General features: G+C 36.4%; 1 pseudogene; it reads left to right on the top strand.

Moving 5' to 3' along the window:
- LOC118650454 overlaps positions 1-22,682 on the top strand; it is a 68,106-nt pseudogene that overhangs the window by 29,287 nt on the left and 16,137 nt on the right.

The raw sequence follows: 22,682 nt of genomic DNA, 5'->3' as shown, positions 1-22,682 counted from the left end.
GTAAATTTTTTATCATAGTTTTTTCTCCCTACATATTCTGTCTATAAGGCAGAAATTTAAATAGCAAAACTTGACTTAACTCCAAATTGAGTACAGAGCACTATTATGTAAGGTCTGTTTCCATTTATTTAACATTAGGGTTTTTTTTTTTTTTTGGGGGGGGGGTTGGTGTTTTTTTTTTTTTTTTTTTGGTTGGCTTAATATTCTTGGATCACTGCTAAGCCAGAGTTCCCAATTCTCCTACCGACTCCCCATTCAGTCTCTGTCTCAAGATAAACTGATCCAAGGTCAGAGTGAAAATGAACATGTAATTACTGGTGCTTTGTAGATAGTTTAAAATTTCCAGCTCTATTTTACCTGGAGAACCTGGAAAACCTATGGTATAATTCAGTTGGAGTCTAAATTCTGAAGAAACAGGTGACTGTGCTAAGTTGCACGTTCTAAAGACCTGAGAACCAAGAGCTCTGATGTTCAAGGTCAGGAGAAGATGGAAGTCCAGCTCAAGCAAAGAGATAATACACCCTCCCGGCCACTCTTCGTTCTATTTAGCTCCTCCTCAGATTAAATGATGACCACACACGTTGGTGAAGGTGAATTTCTTTTCTCAGTCTACTGATTCAAATGTTAACCTCTTCTGGAAACATCCTCACAGATACATCCAGAAATCATATTCTACCAACTATCTGGGCATCCCTTAGCCCCTTCACATATCAAATTAACAACCACAATCCCTATATTTTTTAAAACCTAGGTTAAGATTGGTGGATTCTATATATTGCCGTGGAGGTGTTGGGGGGAGAAATAAGTGGTGGTGGTGGTAGTAGAGGGAGAGTAGAACAGAAGTCATTATTTCATTGAGAGCAAAGATAATTGGGCTAAAGTGGAGAAATATGTATATATATATATATATATATATATATATATATATATATATATATATAGTTTAAAGTATTATATATGTCTCCTTTCTCCCCAGTTGACCCTCCCCCCTGGCCACTCAGCCCCCCAGGACAAGCCCCCACCACCCCAGTATCCCTGTCCATTGGTTATGCTAATATGCATGCATACAAGTTCTTTGGTTGATCTCTTACCCTCCCCTCCCCAACCAAACTTCTCTCTGAGGTTGGATGGTATGTTCAGTGTTTGTTGGTTTTTTTTTGTCTCTGGATCTGTTTTTGTTCACCAGTTTATGTTGTTCATTATATCCCACATGTGAGTGAGATCACGTGATATTTATCTTTCTCCGACTGCTTATTTTGCTTAGCATGATGCTCTCTAGTTCCATCCATGCTGTTGCAAATGGTAAAAGTCCTCCTGTTTTATAGCAGTGTAGTATTCCATTGTGTAGATGTACCACTGTCTTCTAATCCACTCATCTGCTGATGGGCACTTAGGCTATTTCCAAATCTTACCTATTGTAAATTGTGCTGCTATGAACATCGGGGTGCATATATCCTTTCTGATTGGTGTTTCTGGTTTCTCGAGATATATTCCCAGAAGTGGGATTACTGGGTTGAATGGGAGTTCTATTTTTAATTTTTTGAGGAATCTCCATACTGTTGTCCACAGTGGCTGCACCAGTCTGCATTTCCACCGGCAGTTCAAGAGGGTTCCTTTTTCTCCACATCCTCTCCAACACTTGTTGTTTGTTGATTTGTTGATAATAGTCATTCTGACAGGTGTGAGATGGTACCTCATTGTTGTTTTGATTTGCATCTCTCAGATGATTAGTGACTTTGAGCATGTTTTCATATGTCTCTCAGCCTTCTGTATGTCCTCTTTTGAAAAGTGTTTATTTAGGTGCTTTGCCCATTTTTTGATTGGGTTGTTTATCTTCCTTTTGTTAAGTTGTATGAGTTCCTTGTTAATGTTGGAGATTATACCCTTATCAGTGATAACATTAGCAAATATGTTCTCCCATGCAGTGGGCTTTCTTGTTGTTTTGTTGATGGTTTCCTTTGCTGTGCAAAACCTTTTTATTTTGATGTAGTCCCATTTGTTTATTTTCTCCTTAGTTTCCATTGCCCTAAGAGTTATATCAGTAAAGATATTGAGAGGACATAAGTCTGACATTTTTCTGCCTATGGAGTCTTCTAAGATTTTTATGGTTTCCCATCTTACATTTAAGTCCCTTAACCATTTTGAGTTTATTTTTGTGTATGATGTAAGTTGGTGATATAGTTTCATTTTTTTGCATGTATCTGACTAATTTTCCCAGCACCATTTTTTGATGAGACTGTCTTGACTCCATGAGAAATATATTTTTTAAGTATGTTCTTATTGATTTCAGAGGAGGAAGGGGAAAAGGGGAGAGAGATAGAAACAACAATGATGACAGAGAATCATTGATTGGCTGTCTCTACACAACCCCTACTAGGGATCAAGCCTGCAACCCAGGCATGTACCCTGACTTGGAATTCAATGGTGACCTCCTGGTTCATAAGTCGATGCTCAACCACTGAAGCATGTCAGCTGGACTAAAGTGGAGAAATTTTAACAGTCATAATCCAAAATTTAAAAATTATTAAATAATATTTGACCTCAAATACGGAGGTCTTGGAAGTAGCTTAGGTAGAAAAAAACTGCAAAGAATGTACTTCATTCCAGTTCCTAAAATCACACTCCATCACTGTTCGCTTCTCTGAAAACTCCTTTCTCCTGCAATCTTCTCCATTATCTAGGCATCTCATGTTTCTAAGCCTGTCCGATTTCCACCACACTGAAGAAAACAGAAAATATCAGTTGAGAACATTTTAATTGTTTATTTAGGAAGGCTGTTTTCTTAAAAAATAAGAGAAAAAATATGTCTTAGAGATTATCTAGTTAAACATGGTTTCTGAGAGATGAAAACAAGTGAGAGACAAAGACTTGAATTGAATTCCTTGAGTCCACATATCTCATTGTCACAATCCAAAACTAGAGGTCAAATCTATTAATTTCCACCCTGGTTTTCTTTGAATTATACTATAGTTGAAAACCATGGATTTTAATATGTTAAATTAAAAGAATAAAGCTTCACACTGAGATTCATAGCATTCCAATGAAAGAGTTTTTGAGATATTGATATCTATAGCAAAAAAGTCATATATCATCTCTTCATTTATTCAGCATTTATAATATGTCTGTGATGTGCCATGCATTGTCTTAATTTATGGCAAACAATAATAATGATAGAAAGACACACATATTATCAAACAGTTCTCAAGTAAGGTTTTCCAAGAGGGTTTTGAAAACATAGAAACAGGAATATTAATCTTATTTGGGAACCTACTGGAGATGATGCTTTAAGTCTTAAAGGATTAAAAAAAGTCATTTAAATTGAGATACTGAGAATAAATAATGAAGAGGACAATGAATATTGAAGGTCTTAATGTAAAAGAAGGGATGACTCTGCAAGTAGTTTGTTATCTATAAAGATAGAAGAAGTGGGTTTTATTTTATTGTGTTTTTTTTTTTTTTTTAAATCCAGTAGGAAGGGGGTAATATTTGATCCTGAAGTGAAAATGATAACATTATAAGACTTTACATAGAGCAGTGGTAAAATTCAGAAAGCCCATTCAGGCTGCTGTAATAAATACCATAGACTGGGTGGCATATAAGAAACAGAAATGTTTTTCCTCACTATTCTGGAGGCTGGGAAGTAGAAGACCAAGGCACTGGCAGATTTAGTGTCTGGTGAGAGGCCACTGCTGATTCATACAAGGCACCTTCTGCTGTGTCCTCAAATGGCCAAAGGGTAAGAGATCACTCTGGGGCTGTTGTTGAAGGGCATTAATTTCACTCATGCAGGTTCTGGCCTCATGACCCAGTCACCTCCCAAAGATCTCATCTCCAAGTACCATCATCTGGAAGGTTAGAATTTCAACATGTGCTTTAGGAAGACACAGACATTCAGACCCTAGCAGCTACCAGTAAAGACCCTGGATTAAAATGAGACAACTCTAGAGAAGATAATGTTAGAAATTGTGTATATATGTGTGTGTGTGTGTGTGTGTGTGTGTGTGTGTGTGTATATATATATATATATATATATATATATATATATATATATGTATGTATATAATCTCCCACGTTCAAAGGCTGTTAAATCACATTGTTTACCCATATCTTCAGAAAAAAATCACTTCTACTGTCGTGGTAAACAACCTGCTTCCTTATTTATAATAGTCTGGCCCTCTAGCAACTTCAGCGCGAAATTATAGCTAATTTGCCTACAAACGTCAGGTGGTCATAATAATCTGGCCACTCAGTGTATAGTCATAATGAAGAAAAATTAGGGGAAAACTGAACTCTAAAGCTGTCATAGAAAAGAGGTGGAGAGTGAAACTGTAAATGAGCACTGAAAAGATTTGCTAATTTATTAGTACACTAGTTATAGGAGAGGGGAAAGCCTACATGATTCTTGCATTTCTTGCTTCATTAATTCAGAGCATGGTGGAACCATCCTCAGTGACGGAGAACAGAAACAAATGGAAAGTGATCCGTATGCAATGATATACCCAAGTCTCACAAACTAGGCATTAAAGTAACAACTCCAGACACAAATGAATATATGCGGCTTGATTTTATTACATAGCAAATTCAGGTGAAACTAATAGAAGATATTAAAGATCATGACAATTAGTTAATTCCTTGGTTAAGTAATGTTTGGAAAGAGACTTGTGGGTGGCTCCCGGGGCACTGCACCTCTTTTTTGTTTCTTATGAATGCTGTTGACATGGATACCTTCAGTTTGTGAAAATTTATATATCTATAAAAGTGTATATCCTATCTAATAAAAGCGAAACATGGTAATTAGTGTATGACCGCTACCCTTCCCATTGGCTAATCAGGGCGATATGCAAATTAACTGCCAGCCAAGATGGTGGCCGGCAGCCAGGCAGCTTGAAACTAACATGAGGCTTGCTTGCTTCAGTGACGGGGGAAACCAACGTTCCCCGCCTGCCTTGCTGGCCTCTGAGCCTGCAGTTTGAAACATTGTAACAAATATAGAAGCTAAACAAAACCCCAGAAACCTGCTTTCAGCGAGCTGGGATCTCAGAGCTGGAGTTATACATTGTTTCGATTATAGAACCTAAACAAACCAGATACCTTCTTTCAGCAGCAGAGGCCTCAGAGCTGGAGCCAGAGCTAAAGCTGGCCTAGAATAAAAAAAAAGAAAAAAAGGAGCAGTTGGGAGCTTCAGCCCTCAGCCTCTCACCCAGACTGGCCAGGCACCCCAGTGGGGACCCCCACCCTGAAGGGTGTGTGACCAGCTGCAAACAGCCATCATCCCCTCACCCAGGCTGGCCAGGCACCCCAGTGGGGACCCCCACCCTGATCCAGGACACCCTTCAGGGCAAACCAGCCAGCCCCACATGTGCACCAGGCCTCTATCCTATATAGTAAAAGGGTAATATGCCTCCCAGCACCGGGATCAGCAGAGCCCTGAGGCCTCTCAGCACCGGGATCAGCGTGACAGGGGGCAGTGCCCAAACCCCCTGATTGCCTTGCGGCTCTTTGTGTGACAGGGGGCAGGGCCACAACCTCCCTATCCGCCCTGCTCTGTTCGTGACAGGAGAAGGCACCCCAACCTCCTGATCAGCCCTGCTCTATGCCTGTTACGGGGGAGCTCCCCAACCCCCTGATCAGCCCTGCTCTGTGTGTGACAGGGTAGAGCCATAACCTCCCCATTGGCCCTGCCCTGAGTGTGAGAGTGGCGGCGCCCCAACCCCCTGATCGGCCCTGCTTTGTGGGTGATAGAGGGCAAGGCCCCAACCCCCTGATCCGCCCTGCTCTGTGTGTGACAGGGGGCGGTGCCCCAACTCCCCTATCGGCCCTACTCTGTGAGTGACAGGGGGGAGCTCCTCAACTCCCTGATGGGCCCTGCTCTGTGCATGACAGGGGGAGCTCCCCAAGCCCCCTTATGGGCCCTGCTCTGTGCGTGACAGGGGGTGGTGCCGCAACCTCCCCATCGACCCTGCCTTGAGTGTGACAGGGGGCGGTGCCCCAACCCCCCAATCAGCCCTACCCTGAGTGTGACTGAGGGTGGCATTGCAACCTCCCAACCCGCCCTGCTCTGTGCATGACAGGGGGCGGCGCCCCAACTCCCCAATCGGCCCTGCTCTGAGCCCGACCAGGGGCTGCACTTAGGGATTGGGCCTGCCCTCTGCCACCTGGGAGCAGGCCTAAGCCAGCAGGGCGTTATCTCCCGAGGGGTCCCAGACTGCGAGAGGGCACAGGCCAGGCTGAGGGGCCCCCCCTTCCTCCTGAGTGCACAAATTTTTGTGCACCGGGCCTCTAGTATATATATATATACTTATAATGGGTGCAGTTTTATGTGTGGGTATTTTACATCAATAAAACATTTTAAATACTAAAAAAACATTATGCACAAACATATTTTTGGCACTTCAACTAGATTGGATGTTTACTAAAAATACACACATTGTTTTTATTTTATGTCTATCTCCAAATTGTCAGCAAAATTGTTACACTCAGCTCTCAATGAATGCTTATTTAATACATTATACAATTGTATATGAGTGGAATCTTTTGAAAATAACAAATATGTGTGTTGCTTTTCCATAGAAAATTTGCAAATTATTGTAACAAACAGAAAATAATTACTCTTAATGTAACTGCCATTTTCTAGTTGAAAAAACAAAGAAACACCCAACACTATCCATCATCTTTTTTGGTCCCTTTTTTGGTTTAAACTGTTAATAAATACCTCTAACGTATTATAAACGGATAAAATCAGGGACTAGAATGTCTTGCTTAGTGCATGTATCTATTTTTTCTTCATTTAAGAGTAATTTTCATTCTTGCCAAATGAGGATGTAATCAAAATCACCTTGAAATAAGTTCATCTCACTCTAAAATTTCTTCTCTTCTCTGAATTAATACAAATGAAATTGCATGCATATCATTTCAAGGAACTAGCATGAGCTACCTTAATACATGATTTACTGAAGGACACACTGCAAAACCACTTGAGAATATGTTTGTCATGGGAAATGTTGCTGAATAACACGTTTTCAACCTATACAGCATCTCCAAATTTACACCTTTGAATTGGATCAATAATTATGTTCAGATTATTTTATTTCTATAGTCTTTAAATAGCATTTTAAGGTTTTATTAAGTGCAATCAGTGAAAAATATTTACATTTTAAAATACTTTTTAATACATTTCTTCCTCTTGTTCACATTTTCTCTCCCTGCTCTATTTCTACTCATAATTTATCACTACTTATAGTTTACTACATTTTATTCATCTCATTTCTTCTTCTTTCTTCTATTATAACGTAAGACCATTTAAGGCAACAATTATAATCGATTTTTTTCTCTGCTCTATACCTGGTATTTGGAATAATACATGATCGAAAGTAGGTGGTCAACAAATATTTTTGAATGGATGGATGAATTACATATAATTTATTATGTTCAGGTTAAACATCAAAGTAGGTTGAATTATCAGATGATGCCCGAGCCTTCAGCAAACCATGGTTTTTGCTGATGATCTCCAAAAAGACATGGATAGCAAGTTATGTTCTAACTTTAAAGCTATCTTTAGGTGGATATGAAAGCAGTAAAATTCCTTAGATCTGAGGCCCTTCATTCATTTACTTCATGTTAAAATGAAGAACAACCATTGCAGGGAAAAGGGCCAATGCTTTCTAGGCCTCCAGCCACAGTTGCTTTATGAATTTTTGTTGATTATTAGCCAAAACATTAACTTTTTTGAAATTGTCCAGGTAATTGCACAGTTCTTCAAAGGAATATGAAATTCTGTAATTTTTACAGAAAAAACACGTGTATTTTCTAACATGTTCTAGAACTAAACACAGGATTCAATTTATAGAAAGCATTCCATAATATTTCTAGAATTAGCAAACATGGTATTTCTGTCTTAGAAAATATCTAAAATATTATGGGTAACCACAGAAAAACTCCTGTTCCATCACTGTGTGTCCATTAATATCAAAGGTTTGTGAGGGATACCTAAGGATAGTAGAGCCTTTGTAATTCCATAATACAAATGTGATGAAACTGTAATAAAGCTATGGGAAAGAAACAGATTCCAAGAACGAATTTTTCAGTGATATTTTTTATGCCTGTATTTTGATCTTACCTCTAAAATAAGTTTCTAATTATGTATTAATATACATTTTGTTGTAAGAGCTTAGATTTTTACAGTACACAAAATAAAGATCCTTGACTTGTGTCATTTTCATTCCATCAAGTGGGAAAGAAATGATAGTCAATAAAAATAACACATAAGTAAATCATAAATTCTAATAAAAAGCAATAAGTGATTTGGTAAAAGAAAACACAAGATGAGTGTGGTAAGTTGAATAGTGGCCACAAAAAGTCATGTCTAAGTCCTAATCCAGGAACCTTATCTGGGGGGGGGGGGGGGGAGGTCTTTCTAGATGTAATTGACTTAAGGATCTCAAGATAAATTCATTCCAGACTTATTTTGGGCCCTAAATACAATAACAGCTATCATTATATGAGAAAGACAAAGGGGATTTGAGACACAAGTACACAAAAGAGAAACTCATGTGAAGGTGGAGGCAGAGACAACCTGATAAGTTCCCAGAGTTTCCATAAACTAAGAGGCAGAGGGTGCTCCCCTCTAGCCTCCATTGGGAGCGCACCCCAACTACACTTTGTTGAGACGTCTAGGCCCAGTTTCTGAAAATTTAAATTGCTGCTGTTTGTGAGCCTCCACATTTGTGGTAATGAGTTATAATAACCCCAGGAAACAAACACAATGAATAAAGGGGAACATGGCTTATCATGGCGGCTAGTGTTGGTGGCCAGAGTGAGGAGGTGATATTGGGCAAGCCTTAAAAGTAAGTCACAGGGTTAATTATAAATAGATTTTTGAAACTCAACCTGGGTACAAATTTAAATTTGGGAGATGACTATAAAATCAGTTATCTCTCTGGAATCTATTTAACATACATTAACTTGGGTAGGGCAAGCATGAATTGAATAATGAACAGCTTTTCAACACTGAAAACATCAATGCAAACTCTCACAGACAAACATCCAGTCAGCATGATCTGGTGATTAAGATTCTGGACTTTAGAGTGTACATGGCCTGATATTTACGCCCGCACTTACTCTCTATATGTTATGTAGGCACGCTTCCCTCTCCCTCAGTTTTCTCATCTGTAACATAGGAGTAATCATAAGGTCACTGTGGCGATCACATGAGTTAAAATACAACTTAAAGCAGCACCTAACAAGCTGTCAGTGTTAGCTATTATTTTACAGGGAAGAGGAATTGGTCAAAAAGTTATAGCAATTGGGAACTCTCAAGGTAATCACCCAAAGGCATTCACTCCTTCTGAGGGCGCTGTAGGAGAAAGAACAGCTGTTTATACACCCTGACTCTATACATCTAGATCTAGGCATTTGTACTATTAGGAAAAAATGGAGGCCTGAGGCAGAAGGCAAAGTTTTCATTTTGTGATAAATCAGCGTTACCTCTATGATATTTCCTGATGGGCAACGGAGATCCCATTTATTTTATTTTATTGAGCTCAGCTCCTCCCTGGGCTTCAGTTCCTTCCACTCTGTGAGCACTGATACTGCTGTCTCATGAGAGAAGGTGGAGAATCGAGTGGAGTATGAAGGCAAAGTTTCCCACAGGCTATTTGTAAATGAGGTATTTCTGAAACTAGATTCTCTCTCTTAATTCTGGCATATAAATTTCTGTGGGCTGCACAACACTCTCACAAAGAGTAAAGAAGGAGTGATTAACACATCTTTGGTAATTGTTCTAAGGCAGGCAGTTCGAATCTGCTGTGTACGCTGCCTGCTGCTCTCTTGCACCATCTTTGGTGTCCCATCAGGACACAGTTCTGTGGAACAGGTGACTTGCTCTTGGCTAGGCTTCTGGACTGCCAGTTCTGTATGTCTGCTGGCCTTCAAGGATGGCAAGGCTCCCTAAGTAAGATCTTTGTTAGAGGCCATAGGCAGAGCTAAAGGGTGGCATCGACAGCCCATCCTTTATATTTGCTCCACGATTCTTGACAACAGCCTGTATGCCTCGCTTTTCTCACTGTGTGGAAATATATTGCATTTTAAGTAACTCTCTAACAACGTGAACTATCAGAATTGCCTTTGACAGATTCTGAATCTTTTTGAAGTAAAAATTTCAGTGTTCCTATTCATTTCAATTGACTTTGTTTTTGTCTTTAGGTGGAGATTTTAAGTAGGCTTCTCAAGTGTTTGCATATGAGGTAAAGGATTATGGGATAATTTTCTGGTCTATCCCATTGCTTGTCTGCCAGTCTGTCAAATCATTTGAGAATATAGAGGAGGAAATTATTCTCACACTAAAGGAAATTGGGCTTCACTGTCAAATTAACTATCCGGATACAAAGTTTTTACTTACAAATGGTTTTCTGGAACCAATTAATTAATTTATTTTACAATGTGTCAAGATAAAAAAGGATTAGAAAGCAATGACCAAGGATTAAACAGATCAAATTAGTTTTCTTGAATGAAGGTCACATACTAGGGGTGTTATTAGATTTCCTTATGACAAGATATCAATGATGATTTGTTTATAAATAAATTTTCACTAATTACATGAAGGCTAATCAATTTGAATAGTCTAGTATATAATTCTACATACCATTATCATCATATTTTATTATATACTGCAGCCAGATATGATCCAGATGAAAAAAATTATACAATTAGAACATTATGTTCACCAAAAATAACTTTCATCATAATAAATAATCATGACTTCCTAAAAATGAAAAATAACACAATACTACGATTAATTTCTAATAGAACTTAGAAAAGTACCATTTATAAACTTATATATATATATATGTATATTTATACAAACTCTCTTTTGCATAGTCCTAATTTATATATATTACATATATAAGAGTTATTTTAGAGCTATCAACTTCAACATATGTCATGGGGTTTCTTTTTATTATTTATTTTTTTAAATGTTTTTATTGATTTTAGGGAAAGAGGAAGGGAGAGGGAGAGATAGAAACATCAATGATGAGAGAGAATCATTGAACGGCTGCCTCCTTCACTCCCCATACTAAGGATCGAGCTCACAACCCATGCATGTGCTCCAATCTGGAATCGAACTGTGACCTCCTGGTTCATGGGTCGATGCTCAACCACTGAGCACACCGGCTATGCTCATGGGGGCTTCTCATCAGCCAGAACAGTGATCTAATAAGCAGTATCATATGGAGGGAAATCAGTGAGCTTAGGTTCGGATACTAAACCCAAATTGAATACCATCTCCTACGTTTAGTTGCTCTATAACTTGGTATAAGATATTTAGCCCCATTTAGTCACTGCTTTCTAACTTACCAAAGGGTGATGGGATTAATATGTACCCATAGGATTATTCATGAGATTAAATCTATATATATAAAAGCCAAGTGACCGGAACAACCAGAACGACCAGAAAGACCAGTCACTATTCTGTGCACTGTGGCTGGCCAACCAGCCCGATGGGGGTGGGGCCGGTCGGCCAACCTCCCACAGCCTCTCCCACTAGCTGTCGTTGACCCCCATCAGCCCTGATCTGGGCAGGCAGCTGTACCCCACCTGTGCATGAATTCATGCACCAGGCCACTAGTATAATAATGAAATGTAAATTATGTATAGAGCCTACTCTATAGGGGCTTGATATATAAGTTAATCCTTGTTTAATTAAGTACTTAAATCTTGCCCAATCATTATTTTAAAAACTTTATACAACTATGTTATATGATATTTTATAGTATACATTACCATTTATTTTTATTATAAAATAGCTAATGTGAGATATTATTGAATATAAAAAGTACAATTCAAGTTATTTCCCAGTGTCCATATTATTCCCCAAGTGGAATAAAAAAATCTCAGTGTACTAGTAATTCCTAAATCACTCTCAAATAATTTCAAATATAATGACAGTGTATGGGGAAAAATGGATGTACGTTTAAAGTGCCAACTCACTCCCGCAAATTAGTTGAAATAATGGGGAAAATTTGATTAACAAATGATTAAATGGTAGATTTCCTCTGTACAAATTTAATGTATTGCTTCTCTATATTTTCACTCACTATGTTTCTTTTTTCACCTTTGATAACTTTAGACTAACCATAGTTTAAACTCTCCATCGATTCTTTTTCTCACAGGGTGAAGCTGTCCTTTCCCCAGCAGGAGTGTGTTGGGACATATGGTGCTCTGTCCTTCTTCTACTGTGAAGTTAAGCCCCTACTGCCTCACGGAAAATTGTGTCACTAGGAGGCCAAAGATGAGACATAACAATTTTTTATATTGAACATATAGAAATAAGAATAAAAGTAGAATGACAGAGAAAAATAGTGTGTTTTAGAATCATTTTTGTGCAATTTGTGTATGTAATTTCCATAGGGAAAGTATTATTATGAAGCCTAGTTTTGCAAACATGTAATTATACACCTAAAATATGTATTTGTGCTTTTTAATATAGTGAATTAAAATATAGTTGTTTCATCATGAGTTATTGATTAGCTACCTTCAGTTATTTTTAGAGTAAGCAGAATATATTGAATTAAAGCAGATACATATTTTAAAAATATATTCTGAATGCTATATATAAAATATATTTGAATGAAACAAGAGTTTTTTTAAGAAGAAGGGGTAGATGAATGTTTTAGAGAATATTCTAAGCAAGGCTTTTAACTAACACAAGTTTTACAGGTTAATTATTATGTTCAATATGACTTGACAATTTATGGGTTTTCTTCTTCCTGAACATGTAGCTCCTGTTCGGATACTTATACTTATCAGACACAATTAAGTAACTTTTTGGCTCATTATTATCCTGAGGGCAAGAGAGAGAAATAATGAGAAGGTTAAAAAGGACGGCAAAATGAGAACCAGAAGTAAATTTATTCAACTGTCAGCAATGAATAAAATCTTGTTGGAGACTATGTTTCCTCAGGAAGTTTTCAAAGGGAGCAAGTGAATGAAGAACATTTAATTATCGTCCACCTTTGCCCAACTGCTCCTGGGTATCATTTACTAGAGTGCTTTTGTTGTTGCTCAAAGCAAATGTTGAGGTTACTGGTAGATACCAGAATAGCATTACATTTGGTATAGAGAAAGGAAAATAATTTTTCATATGTAGTTAGATTTTACCACATCAATGTCCAAAACTCATAGCATCATGTATTTTAAACATAATTAAGACTTTCCATGGTTTTGGTTTGTTTGTTTTGTATTGTGTTGTTCTCTGTTTAAATTTATTTAATGACATGTTACTGTTGCATTCATTTTTAAAATAAATTTATTGGGGTGACATTGGTTAATAAGACTATTATTATTATTTTATCCTCACCCAAGGACATGATGCTATAAGCTCAATGACCAAAAAATGTTTTTCTCTCTGATGCATATATACACACAAGACTTATAATAAAATGATCAGACAAAATTGCTGAGTTGAAGGAAATGCCTCTTAGTATAACTTTTCTTCCTTTAGATTTTATTGAAATAGTCATCTATACTTATCTCCTTTTTCATATTATACTAAAGGCCCGATGCATGATATTTGTGCAAGGGGCTCAGCTCTGGCAGCCCTGGCTTCATCTGGAAGGTCATCCAGAAGGTCGTTCAGCTATCCAGTCTAATTAGCATATTACACTTTTATTATTGTAGATTATCTTCTGGTCTGTGCAAACTCTTTCACTTCCATTTTTACATCAAAACTATTGATCAATGTCTCAAAACTCCCATATTACTAAATCCATGATTATATCTCAATATTTATTTATTTATTTATTTATTTATTTATTTACCTCTCAAGAGCATTTGAGACTTTGATCATCTTCTTAAAATATATGTCTTCCAGGAGTCCACACATGCCTGATTTTACTTTCATCATTCAGGCAACTTTTTTCAACATTTTTTGCTGGTTCCCCCTGATGTTTCTGACCACTAAATATTGGAATAGCGCAGGGCTCTTTTCTTAAGTATCTTCTCTATTATAGCTATCTTTAGTCTTTTGTCAATATTCAGTCATAAATTCTAATAAATGTGTAAAACAAGGCCTTTCATATGAGCCTAGAAATAAATGCTTAGCTCATAGCAGATGCTCAACAAATACCTGCTGAATGAATAAATAATTACATATTTTTAAATCTTTCTTATCTGAAAAAAGGCCAAAGATTCTTTTAGCTGCTCAGGCCAAAAAGCATAATGTCAGCATTCATGTTTTCTCTTGTACGTCACATTCAATTTATCAGCAAATACTCCTGAATCTACACTCAAATTAGATCTAGAATATAATGGCTTGACCGAAAGTCCTCCTTAGATTGTAGGTCCCTGGAACCTAGCTACTTTATTTTACGCATATATACAATAAAGAGTATTCTAATACTGATATCCAATGACTTAAGGAGCCTGGATGGGGAATCATCACATTAGAATCAGACATCTAACAAATAATAATTAATTTATCATTCACTATAGTGGGGCAAAATTTTCAAGTTTAAGAAAAAATATTTTTTTAACTTATACTTCTTTAGATAGGCAATCTAACAAAAAGCTGTAACACTAAAATAAAATCACTTTTACAATTTATATTTACTGTTGAAAGTATTACAGATGTCCTCTTCTCCCCCTTCTGCCCCCATCAACCCACTGCTCTCCACTCCTGTCTCCTCCCTAGGCCTTTACCACACTATTGTCTGTGTCCATGGATTATACATATATGCATATAATGTAATTGGATTATCTCTTCCTGCTCTACCTTCCCTCTGAGAATTCTCAGTCTGTGGATCTGGACCTATTTTGTTGGTCAGTTTATTTGTTCATTAGATTCCACATATGAGTGAGATCATGTGATATTTGTCTTTCTCTGACTGGCTTATTTCACTTAGCATAAGACTCTCCAGGTCCCTCCAAGTTGTCTCAAAGGGTAAGAGATCCTACTTCTTACAGCTGCATAGTAATCCATTGTGTAAATATACCACTCATTTTTTACCCACTCATCTACTGATGAGCACTTGGGCTGTTTCCGGATCTTAGCTATTGTAAATAATGCTGCTATGAACACAGGGGTGCATATATTCTTTCTGATTGGTGTTGCAAGCTTCTTAGGTCATATTCCTAAGTGGAATCACTGGGTCAAAATGGCAGTTTCATTATTAATTTTTTGAGAAAATTCCACACTGTTTTCCATAGTGGCTGCACAAGTCTGTATTCCCACCAGCAGTGTACTAGGGTTCCCTTTTATCCACGTCCTCACCAGTACTTGTTGTTTCTTGATTTGTTTATGGTAGCAATTCTGACAGGTGTGGGATTGTAACTCATTGTCGTTTTAATTTGCATCTCTCTGATGATTAGTGACTTTGAGCATTTTTTCATATGCCTCTTGGCCAACTGTATGTCCTATTTGGAGAAGTGTCTCTGTAGGTACTCTGGATTGTGTGTCGTCCTTTTGTTGATTGGTAATAGTACTTTATATATTAATACAAGAAATCAGAACATTTACTTTATTCCACCTATTTTTTAGGGAGAAAAAAAGGAAAGAAGATCTTGTTGCTAGAGGACATAATCTGCAAAAATGGAGGCTCCCCCCCCCCCCCCCCCCGCCACACACACACACACACACACACACACACACACACACACACAAAAGTAACAGCAAGATGAACAGTTCATTCATATATATATTAGAGGCCTGGTATCCCTCAGCCCACCCTGCAACCTCTCCAATCTGGGACCCCTCGAGGGATGTCCGAGTGCCCATTTAGTCCCAATCCTGGTGGGATTGGGCCTAAAAGGGCACTCGGACATCCCTCTCACAATCCAGGACTGCTGGCACCCAATCGCTCACCTGCCTGCCTGCCTGATTGCCTCTATATATATATATATATATATATATATATATATATATATATATATATATATATATATATATATATATATATAAAATAGTGGCCCGGTGCACAAAATTCATGCACATTGAAAGAGAATTAATTAGAGGAACGTAATTTGGACTCACTATCTAATATCAATAATATGTGAGCATGAGGCAGTCCATGTTTCTGAAATTCAATGACATGAATTTTAGCTATTACTTTGCCAAATAAATGGAATTTACAGATATCATTTAAAAGAGCTTTCAGCTTAATATTAAAAACTCTGGCTACCAAGTCAGGTCTGTTTTCCACTTTTTGCCAGTGTTGTAAATTGTTTGCAATATCTGCCCATTTTGGATTGCGTGTCATGGTTATTAATAAATTGGGCTTGTCATAATTCGTTACAATTACCATAGCATCCTGATATTGCTGCTGCATATTTCTGGAACTACCCTCAAAAGTTGATGGAAGTATTATTATTTTACCAATTGGCACATTGTCATTTTCAGATCTCGATTTGAGATACTCCATCAAACCACTATATTTTTCAACTCTCAACTTAGATTGGTTTGCTTTAATGAAATTTATCCGATTGGCCTCCATTTTTGAATATGAATCTATGACAAACTGTTGAGTTAATTTTCCTGCATTTAAAATAGGATTGAACGTGTCCCACACAGAGAGATGAAATCCATAATACTGCATTTGTGTGACTCGTGTCCTTACATTTTGTCTGGTATTATTGTCGATTACACTGTTGTCTCTGAGTCTTAATGCAATATCTTCCCAGCCTTTTCACCATTTGGAAAAAGATTAGGATATGTCATTGCATCTAATGTAGGAAATAGGATATTGATTTGTTTCATTTTACTGGCATTTGGATTATTGGGATCTGGTTTACAATGAATGAGCAAGTCCTTTTCAAAAGGAGGTTCTCCATCTTCGTTTCTGAATATGACAGCAACCTCAGTTACACGGGGAGAATTATATCTACCTGGGTCACTATTACAATGATATTTAATTGCCATTGTTACTTCTGTGGGAGCAATACCTTTTGCTGCTGCTTCAGATTGGGCTTCCTTTTCTACTTCATGTAGCATCTTATACAATTTTGTTAATTCATTTATTTCATGCATGAGGTTGTTGATGTTGATCATGAGTCTTTCTGAGCAGCCCTGGTTTTCTGGCATTGCTAATCTTTTACTTGTAGCTTCAGCTATATCCAAAATATAAAGTTGAGCAAACTTCCGAGAAACACCATCCGAAGGATGTAAAGTTCCAGTATGGTGATAAACTTGTCTGTGTATTCTAAAACAGTATGGCCCATATCCTGATGGCGATGCAATATTAGCACCCATGGAAGCAAAAGCAAAAGAACTATTTATGGAACGAATATTTTCCAAGAAGTTTTTACTGTCAGAATCTTCATTTGTCATTAATCTTTTTAAATATGCCGGGTATTATGGAAAATGTATATCATTTGGACAGACTTTCCCTTTGCCACAACATCAAGTAATTTTCCCATTGGATGGTTTTTCATCAGAGAAACTTTGTGATAGGCAAAATTCACATCGAACAGTCATTCCACCACAACTATGTTCGAGAATTGCATCCTCGTGTACTGTATTTTCTCTGAGAAGGCAGTTTCTACCAGTATTGGTAGTACTTTTTGATGACTGTTCTGTAGACATATTCTGTAGTCGCCACCACCTTCTTTAAACTTCAAAGGCACTTTGGTCTTTAGACATTTTCTGTTGATAACGCCGGTGTTTTTCGGCATCAGAGCAACATTTTTCCAATAGCTGGTCTTCAGATACATTCTGTCACAGGTGCTGCCTTCTTTCAGACACACGCTGCTCTGCAGACATTTTCTGTCAATAATGCCAGCATCTTTTGGTTGCAGATCTACGTTGTATCAACAGTTGTTCTTTAGACATAGTCCCGCCTCTCTACTGTCCCGGTCTGAGATGCAGATGAATGAGAGTCCTGGCTGTCAGGCCACTGAGAGCTGTCTGATTCTGGCTGATTCTGTGGGGTTGTACTTCCTCCTCCCTGCTGTCAGTTTCCACAGCTGTGATGAGGAAGCTGGGGTGACAGAGGGAGCCACGCTCTCCAAGCCTCCCTCTCTCTTGCTCTGCTCTATGTCCAGTGGCCTCCTGCTCTGCCAAGTCCTCCAAACCTCCCGCTCTCCAACCGCTCTCCTGCTCTGCTCTCCACAGGCAAAGATCCCGGGAGCCCACGGGTGTGTCTTGGCATGGCCGGCCTCACCTCCCCAGGCTGGCAATGGTCCTGGGAACCCACGGCCGGCATATCCTCTCCGAGCACTTGACACCTGCGTATGCAAATTAAACCACCATCTTTGTCAGGTTAATTTGCATATTCCTAATTGGCTGGTGAGCATAGCAGAGGGATGGTCAATTTACATGCTTCTCTTTATTATATAGGATATACAAAATAGCATAAATTATATATACCTGTATATATAATATCACAAACAGAAATTTCAGATAATAGCTATACATTAGGTAAAAAAAAGGCTCAAATTAAATGAAGTATATCCTATAAAAATTTATTCAAGAAAATGTATATTCCATTTTCAAAATGTTACAACTGTGAATCTGGAAGACATTAATGGTGTGAGTAAAGCATATAATTTTCCTATCTACCAAAAAAAAAAAAAAATAGAAAAATGTGAAAAAAATAAAAATAATTAAAAGAAAAAAGTGTTAAATAATAAAACCAACTAAAATGTGGTAAAGTTTTGAGTGACTAAGAAACAATTCATTTAACACTGTGGCTTGGATCATTTTATTTTAACCTGCATAGAAATAGTGCCTAAGATTATATTTTCATTCTATTGGTCCAAACAATTGACTTGTTTCTGCAAAAATATCATAAATCCTGCTATTGATTTGCAATTTTAAGAGGCCTCCTATAAAGAAACTTAAGTAATTAACATTATAGATCCAATTGTCAGTATTTCAACCTGCACATTCAAAAATAACAATAATTAAATTTTTAAAAGTTAAAAATGGAATAAAATAATGATTTAGCTGATAAAACTCAAAGAGAAAACTTTTAAAAAAGCATAAAAGTTGTCATAAAGGTGATAATTTTCTCATCATATGTATTAGTTAAATACTGTACTTTCATATGTTTTCTTAGATAGCTTATGTAACAACATAAAATTCTTAAATATGATTATAGTTAAAAGCAGCAGAGTAAGAAATATTTAATAACATTATATATCCTTATATTTAATTTTAATCATTTTATAATTCTATAGTTGAAAGTGGTATCCTACTATTTCTAAGATGACATTCAATAAAATTTTAATTAGTAGTTTTTAGTGATCATTAAATGATGAAATTACAAATATTTATTTCTTTATATTTAAAATTTTAATTAGATTTTTTAGACTGTATCATTTTTGTAGTCAATAATTTAGTACGGTTATTTTAAAAATAAATGTAAACATTTTTTCCTCAATTTTTACAGCTGGCCTACAAAAAAAATAATTCAAAAATTGAACATAATAAACCCCTTAAAATAACAATTTACCTTCCTGTTTCTGTACTTTCTCCTTAATAGAAAGTCTTGTGACAGGCCAACTGATAATTTCTCAAATTCTGTACATGTATCTCACCACTTACATAAAGAGGTAAAGTCTGAACTAGTCTTATATTCAATAAAATAAAATTAAGGTGATGTTTTTTGTTTTTTCTTTAAATATATTTTTATTGATTTCAGAAAAGAAGGGAGAGGGAGAGAAAGAAACATCAATGATAAAACAAAGTCATTGATTGGCTGCCTCCTGTGCTTCATGCACACCCCACACTGGGGTTCAAACTGCAACCTGGCATGTGCCCTGACCAGAATCGAACCGTGACCTGCTGGTTCATAGGTCAATGCTGAACCACTGAGCCATGCCAGCCCAGCTAAGGTGATGCTTTCAGTCTTTAAGAGCGCTGTCAGCTTCTTCCTCTCCATCTTGTAGGCTAGCCATCATGCAGCGAGGAAGCCCATGCCAGGTCTAAATGTTAGAGGCCTCATGGAACTAGGTAGACATTCCAGCCCTAGGTGGAAATGCAACTGATTCTATCAGAGGAGTAATCTCACTTTATACAATGTGGAGCAAGATACCATCCAAGCGCAGAACCATAAATATTGTCCTCATGGAAAATTGTCAATTGTTGTTGATTTAAGTCACAGAGTATAGGCATGATTTATCATGCAGCCATAGATAACAGATACACACACTAACCTGTAGGCTGTGTTCAAAATATTACATCGGCTTCCCTTTTCACTCACAATAAAACCTGAAACAATAAAAATAGGATATATTTTGTTCTGCCTGGTATACTTTAGGTAATACACTTTCTTTCTTTTTAAATCAGGGAATATACTTCATGACCTTTTGGAAAACATTGAATTAATAGAATCTCAATGTATTAACAAACACAGCAGAGCAAAGAGTGATGTTCAAATAGTAACTCAAATTAAAAAAAATTGAAGTTCTCTAACTGTTGCAGGCAATAGAATAGCATTTATAAACACTGATAGATTTTAATTCCTTCCTGACCTATTAAGATCTCATTTAAATTTCTTCCAGACAGAAATCATTCTGAGAATTGCATTCAGCTTTTCAAGATGCCAACTGAAGCAATGCCTTTGCTATGTACCCCCAGGGCATGCTCTATTAAGGGAGAGTGGAAGACTGTTTTGATTTTGTAATGGCTTAAAGTCATTTGAAAATATATAATTTTTTCCATTCAACTTCATACATAAAAAATGGGTTGACCTAAGTTTAGCTCTTTGGAGAATTGCTTTTCAAATTTAACCTTGACCAGCTCTAAATTCAAGTGCTTTTATCATTTACACTCTATGCAAAATGTTTTGTCCCTTGATTCTGAAGTCAAATTTCACCTTTTCTCCCTGAAAGTGTCAGATGTTATATAAGGAAAAGCCATCTTAAGAATCTGTTCTGCTCTCTGAAGGTGTTTCCATATTATAACAATTTGTCAACATAGTTTATTAATGTTTTGAACTCCTTAATAATTAATTGCTGTAGCAGTTAAAGAATTCTGAAGTATAAAATTGTTATTATAAGATATTCATTAAAAAGTCAAGTTTTCAAAAAAAGGACAGTTTTCATATATATATATAACATTTACAAAGACATAGATGTCAGAAAGTATTTAGCATTCTGTGTTTAATACATTCAACCACAGTTCAAAGGTCAAATAAATTAAAAGCATCAAGCAAAACCAATTGAATAAAAATCTAGAGTTCTATGCACACACTATATTCAACTATTAAAAAACTGAAAAGACACAGAATATGACAAATAGAATGATAAAGACAATGCACTACTGATAGAGAGGAAGTTAAACAAATGATAACAACTTTATGTCAACAATTTTGTATCAAAATGAATGGACAGCCTACCTGAAAAAAAAAATTACCCAGATCGTGCCAACTAGAGAGAAAAAAATGTAAATAATTCAATGACTATACATAAATTGAAAAATTTAACCCAGTTTATAAAAAAAAAAATGTCAAAAGGTCCATAGAGTTTAAGGGCATATGGCAGATCTCCAAGCAAGTAAGATATAAGTTCTATGCTATAGAAAAATGATTCAGAGATAAAAACAAAACAGAACATCTGAAAACTGATGATTTTCATGAGGTTAAAATAACTCAGAATAAAACCAGACAAAGGTTTATTAGGGGATATAAAATTCTGCATTTTTTGTTTCCATTGTCAAAAACAAAAGCCCCTTAAATCTCATCAACTTGGTAGTGGTTAAATTAAACATGGTACATCCAAACTATGGAAACCTATGACAAGGTTTAGAGGGAGACTTATAAATAATAACATAAATCAATTCTCAGACATATTTTAAGAGATAGAAGTCTGAATATAGCATATGTAGAATAAAAGCATTTGCATAAATAAAAGGAATTATAATTATAATAAATGTATGCATATAAATTCACGGTAAGAGAACTGGAAGGAAAAAGATGACAGGAAAGGAAATGAAGGAGACACTTTATTTTTTTAATTATTATGTATTGGTTAATTCTTTTATAATGACAATACTAAATTATAGTTGTAATATAATTAATACAATAATTAGTAAGTAATAATCAAAGAGTAAAATTTTTGCATACTCAGAACTATAACCCACTTTTGCCACACCCCTGTATATTTATGGACAACCTAAAAGTTTCTAAAAATCAAAGGAAACTTGCCAGTTCTATATGCTCTACTTATATTGACTTCTCTCAACTGAAATATCTTTGTTTAACCTAATCAGTTTTAAAGTGTGTCACAATATGTTGCTATTATTAAAGAACAATAATTTTGAATAATCGTGTTTTTTTAATGCATTGCAGTCTAGATTTTTCTCTGTTTAAATGTTTCTCTTCCTCAGGTGAATTCAATTATTTTTTTGAGCATGAGATAAACTAGTGGAATGACAGTTTATACTTTTAAATGTTGCCAGGGGTTGGATAGGTAAATGGAGTTTGTTTGTAATCATCAAAAAGGCTATAAAAATTAACTCAAAAATGTTGTGGCTTAAAATAATATAAACTATTGTTTTCTAACTGATAGTAATAATCTGATGATGATTAGACAGAGGTTTCTGTTCAATTGCTGTCACTGTGGAACGGGCTGATGGAGACACTATCATGTTGAAAGTTGTCATTCTTCAGTTTGGAAGGAAAAGAGAGTGGTAGAGGTATTGCAACGGCAATTAAATACAGTAGCCTAGAAATGACATACTTTGGTTTACT

The sequence above is a fragment of the Myotis myotis genome, unplaced genomic scaffold (genome assembly GCF_014108235.1).
Source record: "Myotis myotis isolate mMyoMyo1 unplaced genomic scaffold, mMyoMyo1.p scaffold_m19_p_3, whole genome shotgun sequence".
Lineage (NCBI taxonomy): Eukaryota > Metazoa > Chordata > Mammalia > Chiroptera > Vespertilionidae > Myotis > Myotis myotis.
The sequence above is the reverse complement of the archived record's forward strand: the minus strand, read 5'-3'. Positions and strand labels throughout refer to the sequence as shown.